This window comes from Pollachius pollachius (assembly GCF_949987615.1).
Source record: "Pollachius pollachius genome assembly, contig: scaffold_84, whole genome shotgun sequence".
Lineage (NCBI taxonomy): Eukaryota > Metazoa > Chordata > Actinopteri > Gadiformes > Gadidae > Pollachius > Pollachius pollachius.
In genome coordinates this window covers 111,789-119,175 of record NW_027641413.1, presented here as the reverse complement: position 1 = coordinate 119,175, position 7,387 = coordinate 111,789, and the positions used below count along the sequence as shown (strand labels likewise).

The 7,387-nt window shown below is 50.4% G+C and overlaps 1 long non-coding RNA gene across 1 annotated transcript; it reads right to left on the bottom strand.

The window, feature by feature from the left end:
• Nucleotides 1-4,653: 4,653 nt before the first annotated feature.
• On the bottom strand, nucleotides 4,654-7,363 carry LOC307091611. Its single transcript, XR_013812747.1, has 3 exons — nucleotides 6,629-7,363; nucleotides 6,364-6,490; nucleotides 4,654-4,766 (listed from the first exon to the last, which is right to left on the bottom strand). It is a non-coding gene; the product is annotated as an uncharacterized lncRNA (long non-coding RNA).
• Nucleotides 7,364-7,387: the final 24 nt, after the last annotated feature.

Genomic DNA, 7,387 nt, shown 5'->3' with positions numbered 1-7,387 from the left:
GGGACACGGTTGCGGATAAAATCCAGGTCCTGACACGGTTGCTGGAGCCCGACTGGCGCCAGAACTTTGATATCGCGGCTGCCTGGGCTAGGCGACACTTTGGCCCCAGGTTACGCCAGACGACCCTGGATGACGCACGTGCCCTGCTGGGGCGCCGTTTGGACGGCTGTGGGTCAACGGAAGGCCCGACGACGCAGCCGCCCTCCTCTGCACCACCGACCGGGCCTTCCATCAGCGCTCATCGTGTTGCTGAGGTCCTCGAGGATCCACGCTGGGACGCGGACGCTGGCCTCTCTCCTTTGCTTCCCCCTCCTGCCTCTCTTTTTTCTCCCTGTCCTCCTCCTCCTTCCTCCCCCCTCTCCAGCCCTCCCCCCCTCCCCCTCCCCTCCGGCTCCTCTCTGCTCTCCTCTGTCCTTCCTCTCCCTCCTCCAGGCTCGCGGCCCTCTCCGGACCCGCCCAGAAAGCAGCGGGGATCGTGCCCTTCCACGCGCACTACGGGCCTGAAGGCAGCCACTCCTCGTCCCCCCGCGCCCGCGCCCTTGGGTACGACGCCCTCAGCCGGAGAGCCCTCCACGTCCGCCGACCGGGGCGGCGCTCCTCTCTCCACACCCCTGGGCCCTGTCCAGCGCTGTCTGCGTCTTCGCTCTTCGGGGGTCGTCATTCCGGACACGCCCACCCGCCGCACTACCAGGCACGTCAGCACCACAAAGAAGCTGAGTGAGTGGGGCCTCCGTGCTAGGGAGGAGTGCCTCATCTTGGGGGACTCCAACCTGGCCAGGTTCCCTCCCTTCCAGCGGCCTGGCCTTCAGGTCGACAGTTTCCCGGGGGCCACGTTTCGACACGCCGGGGCCATCTTGGCCAAGACTGCCGTCTCCCCCGATGTCCGCAAGGTAATTCTCGCCTTCGGCCTCAACGACAGGGCTTGCGTGTCTGACCAGGGCACTATTAGGCAGCTCCGGAACGCCATTAGGATGGCTAAGCTCTGCTTTCCCCTAGCCAGGGTCATGGTCCCTGAAATTAACTTCTCCAGGTCCTTGCCCCATAGAGAGCAGGATAATCTGCGCCGTCTTAACGATTACATCACCGCCCATTGCCACTTTATCCCGGCGCTTTCTAGGAAATGTTTTAGCACCGATAGAGACGGTATCCACTGGTCCCATCCTACCGCCAAGCTCTTCCTAGAGCACTGGATACAGTCGTTAAATTAGTGACCCCCGCGCACGACGATACGCAAAAGGGGAGCAAATCCGTCATTAACCTCTGTAAAATTTTCACACTGTCTGCGGCGCAATTTTCCGTCCTCGAGAGGGGCCTTGCCTTTATTCCCACCAAGGGAGGCGGCGCTGATAACATGCGACATCAAATACGATCCGACATACAGCAATACCATCGCAGGGTCAAACTGGCGGTTTACTTCGAGGGCCAGCCGGACTCGTCGCGACCCCCCTTCACACCTAGATCGCAGTGGGTTCCCCCTAAGGGCAGTCTCCCTGCGGAGGTTTCCACTTTGGTCGACTCTGACGTTAGGTTTTTTCAGGATGAGTTCCGCATAGGCCGGGTCAGGGATAACCTCGATGCGGAGGAGTTTGCAGCGCTCTTATCGTTAAAAAACAATGACGCCGTCGTCATCAAACCCGCGGATAAGGGCAGCGCTGTAGTTCTTATGGACAGAGAACAATATCTGTGGGAGGGACATAGACAGTTGAATAATCCCACCTACTATTCGAAATTAACACGTCCCATCTACCCGGACACTGTCCCCCTCGTCGTTAATATCGTGTGGGCGCTGTGGGGTAAGAAATTTATCGACCATAAGCAACGCAACTATCTCGTGGGGGATGCTGCGCCCAGGCCCAGGCTCTTCTATATGCTGCCCAAAATCCATAAGGACCCCGCGTCTTGGAGCAGGCCTCACGAGATCCCTCCCGGTAGGCCGATCGTGTCGGACTGCAGCAGCGAAACCTACTACACGGCAGAGTTCATCGACTTTCACCTTAATCCGCTCTCGACCAGACACGCCAGTTATGTTAAGGACACCTACGATTTTGTTAATAAAATTAATCACATGCACGTTCCCGCCGACTCCCTCTTGTTCACCATGGACGTCGACAGCCTCTACACGAACATTGACATCTCCGAGGGCTTACAGGCGGTTAAAAATATTTTTCGCGCGTTCCCGGACGCCACTAGGCCCGATAAGGAACTTCTGCAGCTCTTAGAAATTAATCTTACCCGTAACGATTTTGAATTCGACGGGCAATTCTTCCTTCAAATCAAGGGCACGGCCATGGGTAAGAAATTCGCGCCGGCCTACGCAAACATTTTCATGGCAGAGTGGGAGGTCGCGGCCCTGGCCTCCTGTTCCAAAAAGCCCCTCTACTACCTAAGATATTTGGATGACATCTGGGGGGTGTGGCCCCACTCGGAGGGAGATTTTAATCAGTTCCTTATCACGTTGAACGCCCACAATCCGTCCATCACGCTCAAATCTTGTCTCGACGCTTCTTCGGTCGACTTCCTCGACACGACGACGTTCAAGGGCCCCACGTTCTCCTCCCAACATAAGTTGGACGTTAAAGTTTTCTTTAAGACCACCGACACCCACGCTCTACTACACCGATCCAGCTTCCATCCGAAGCACACGTACGCCGGCCTGTTGAAATCGCAATTGCTTAGATTCCACAGAATATGCACTAACCGAGAGGACTTTATTAAAGCCACCAAAGTGCTTTTCGCCGCGTTGTCCACCAGGGGGTACTCTAAGTCCTTCCTACGGAAGGCCTTCAGGACCTTTGGGGACACTAAACCGGTCGTCGTAGGCTCGCGACTTCCCTTCGTCACAACCTACTCTCCGTGGTCTGTACGCTTAGTCAGGGCCATTAAAGTTCATTTCTCCCGTCTGTTGGACGGCACTCGGCTCTTGCGGGACTATGGCATTATCGCGGCCTACCGCAAAAACAAGAACCTGCAGGACATCCTGGTTAGGGCCAAGCTCCGCCCACTGTCCCGCCCCAGATCCAATAGACGCGGGGATTTCTATAAATACCAGCCCTGGGTGCGTAACCGACACAACGGTGACGTGTTCCCCACGCAGAGACAGTGTGACTCTCTCACTAAAAACTGTGTCTATCTCATCCGGTGTAAGACCTGCGACGCCCAATATGTGGGGGAAACACAAAACAATCTCCTGACCAGGTTTACACAACACCGTTTTAACATTTGTAGGCTGAAGAACACGCACCTCCCCCTGGTAAAACACTTTATCGAGCACGGTTGGTCTGCCTTGACGGCCACGGTGTTGGAGTCCAACCCCAGGTGGTCCGTCTCGATGAGACGCAGGGCGGAGCGCCTTTGGATGCGCCGTTTGGACACCATACAGCCCATGGGTTTGAACGTGGGGGTGGGCTTGGGGGCCCGGGGTAGTTAGCAGTTGACGGACTGTGCACTTGATGTCGCCGCCTTTGGCGGCGGCGTCTGCCTTTTTTTCAATTCCTAACCCTAACCCTCTAACCTTTACCCCTCCTCCCCCTGCCCTAACCTTAACCCCTCCTCCCCCTGCCCTAACCTTAACCCCTCCTCCCCCTGCCCTAACCTTAACCCCTCCTCCCCCTGCCCTGACCATAACCCCGTCGTCCTCTACCCTAATCTCAACGCCTAACCCTAACGGGATCCCTTACGGCCCTTGAGCCCCTTGAGTTTGTTTTGTTCTTTGGGTGGGGGTGACCTCGCTTCCCTTCAGACCTAGGCCCGTGCTTTTTGTGCCATCGCCTTCGGCGTTGGCACTCAACTTCTCAAACCTAACCCTAACCCTAACCCTGACCCTAACCCCAACCCCAGCCCCCAACCCCCAACCCCTAACCCTAGTAGTCAGAAAAAGCAATAACCGTATCTCGCCACCAGATGGCGGCAGCAGTAGTCAGAAAAAGCAATAACCCTAACTCGCCCCCGATGGCGGCAGCAGTATTCAGAAAAAGCAATAACCTTATCTCGCCACCAGATGGCGGCAGCACTATGAAAAAAGAAAAAATGCAATAACCCCAACCCGGCACCAAATGGTAGCAGCATGAAAAAATAACCTAACAATAATAACCGTTTTTCCCAACCCTGTTCCCAATTAATTGAAGACACTTGTGCCTTTCCTCTGCCGCCAGGGGAATATCTCATACTATTATATTGTAAACTACTGCTTAATTAATTAAGGCAATTTTTTATTCGCCATTCAATAATTTTCATCCCATATAAACAAACTCAATACATTGTGCTCTATCGATTTATAAACAGTGTATATGAACTAGTTCTTATTTTATTTTGAATGTCAAGTTGTTGTTTTTTGATTACATTAGAAATCTAATTGATTTACTGTCTTTGGTTTTGCACTAGATGGCGCCATTGGACTTTTATACCTGACCGGCAGTTTCACAAAAGACACAAGTAAACACAAATTATGCAACCACAAAGAAATACCATACTGAGCAAGGTGTTTCAAAGTTGCCATTGAAGACAAAAATAACGATCATTAAATAAAAAATGTAATGCTTTACTCAGTTGCAATGAGCATGAGGCTAATTGGTTTAATTGTTGTTCAAATATGAGGTCAAACATTTCCAGTAAAAACTTCAAACATGTTGTCTGTACTTACCCAATGCAGTTCTTCACGGAGATGTAGTCCTTCCATACAAATGTCAAATCGAGGGAAATCATGCAGGCTTTTGATAGTTGGGTAAAAACTTGTAGTCCGTTCAGTCCGTCTAAGTGACATCATTACCCTGTTACAAGTAACATGTTACCATGTTACAACAAATCAAGCATGTGTCCAACATGGTAACACATTTATTAATCACAAAATGTAATGACACTTAAAACCAACTGCTTTAAAACCAGCTAAAGCAACCCTAGCCTAGGGAACCCCAATGGGGAATTTGCTTTCAAATTCCCAAGTCTGGCCCACAGTGGCCTAAATAATGATAAGCTTGCGATGTCAAAAATAAGTATTATTATTACTGATGTAGTGGACTGTATTGTAGTAGTAGTAGTAGCCTACGGATTAAGGCGGTCAATGGCCCCGAGGGTTAGGCTCATTGGCCCTTAGGCTAAAATTGATGTGAGGCCCCCTTACTGATCACACCAAATAACTTCCTCTAAACGTATTCTGCTACCCATCATAAAGTGGGACACCGGGCACTGTAACATGCACGAGCGTAAAGTCTACACGTCCATTAAGTACTTCACGTGCACAGACATGCACGTACACTGCGTTCACTACCAATTAACGTTGTATCGCCATCGCTCAGTCAGGTTGCTTACATGGTTTGGTTACACCGGGCGATAGCCCATTGAGTGCTTCAAGCAAAACGCCAAATTAGCCTCTGGGAGGCAGCATGGCTCTTACATTCTGCCAGAGATGCAGTCAACACCACGAATGTCGAATTGTCGAATCCAAGACGAGGGCTGGTCGACACCGAGTCCAAATGAGAGACAAAAATAATCCTCTTCGGGACCGAGACAGTTACCTGTTTATACTTTCTGTGTCATACGAGCGACACAGGATACTTTTTGCTCCAACTATAGCCTTTTCACTTCACAGTCACAAATCATCGCAACAGAGCTTGCACACGTGTTCTTCCATCCGATTGGTCACCAGGAGCCAATGGCAATGCCCGTTCTATTTACAATTGATTAAAACAATCCCCCGTTTTCTCAACAACCTCACTTTAACACTTAGGCTACTTATCAATGCCGCATACAATGAAATACAAAAACTGCAAAAAACTTTTTTTCTTTTTGAAAGACTTTTTTTTCATTATTATTCTTTCTATGCGACCCCACGGGCTGCTAGAGGATCTGCTGTTTTGCTCTTCTCTTCAATCCTCCGTCTTTTTCACCATCTACAATCACACCTGCGAGCAGCACATGGGATACTTATGCGGGTGCTTCTCAGTAAACCACAAGACGGAAATCTGCCTCCCTCCGTTGTCATCTTTACATAACAACAAAATATGGAAAAATCCGACTCAGTTATTACTATCAGGGACGGAGTGGGACCCGTTTTCAGACCGGGAGTTTCAGGCCCGTACCCGCCCCCTGCGCAGATATCTTGACGGCGGGGAGGAGGGGGGGCATTTTGCGATTGCTCAATACTTGTATTTTGCGTGATCTAAGTACAACGGCAAGTGGGCACTGGGCGCAGTGTGGGACTCCCCCGCACCGCAGCCCAAAATACATTTCAAAGTGGACCGGCCCACAGGGAAACCTCTTCACCTAGGCCTACCCAACAAGGAAACAAAACTTATTTTAAAAGAAGAAACTACTGATAGTCAGCTGATCTATTTACTTTTTAAGTAGTGGAATTGTAGTTGAACTTACTGAAAAGGCTAAATTTCAGGGATCCGAGAGGAGCAACATGGAGTATCAACATCCCCGCAGCAGGGCCCCGTGGGCCTGCATGGTGTTCCAACCTACCGGTGAATTGGACTCCAGCCACATTGTAAAACTGAGATGACAATGAAAGTAATAAATAATGTATTAATAAAATGCAGACATAAAGAAAAGCATTCATTTTATTCATATTTCATCACATTCTGGATTCAGAAAATTTCAAATAGCTTTTACAAAACGAACATTAGCCTACCTACTGATAGCTGTTCCCGAGTTGCGTTTCCTTCTCTTCAGGAGATTGTCTGCTCCGTTGAATTCCCCACAACCACAATTCAACTTAGGTTTCGTTTTGTGTATGATGTCAAACTGCCCCACCTGCGACGCCTCGTTTGTTGGCAACAGTAGCGGTTCCTGGCCGAGCTCACCAGGAAGGCAAACATGAACGCGCATTCATGAACGCGCGCAGTGCACCCGCACATTAATGTCTTTTCAAGGAGGCTGGCTGACGTTGTATATAATTCAACAGTCTTTGTCAGTTCCATTACAGAGACACCCAGATTGTAATCATCAACATACAAAAGGACTACATGCCATCGTTGTAGAACAACAACGTTAAGTACATGCCCTGGAGAACACCTCGACACACACAAGTGTCGTTCCATTTCTACGCCCGTTGTTATAGAAGGCAAACTGTGTCACTGTCACTCAAGTCAGATATGAAACAAAGCTGTTTTTCATTGCCAAGGGATCTTATACCGCAATAGTTAAATTATTCTCATTAACATAGGACATAAAGCAGTCAATTTCACAGATAGTTTAAAATCTGCGTATTACATATAAAAACCTATACAAAATATACACCATGAACTGGATCAGCTTTACAATCAGGTAACCTTGCCCGCCAGCGAGGGGCCCCGCCCGCCTGTGAGGGCCCCCCCCCTGCCAGCGAGGGGCCCTGCTCTGGACCCCCCCCCCCTGCCAGCGAGGGGCCCTGCTCTGGACCCCCCCCCCC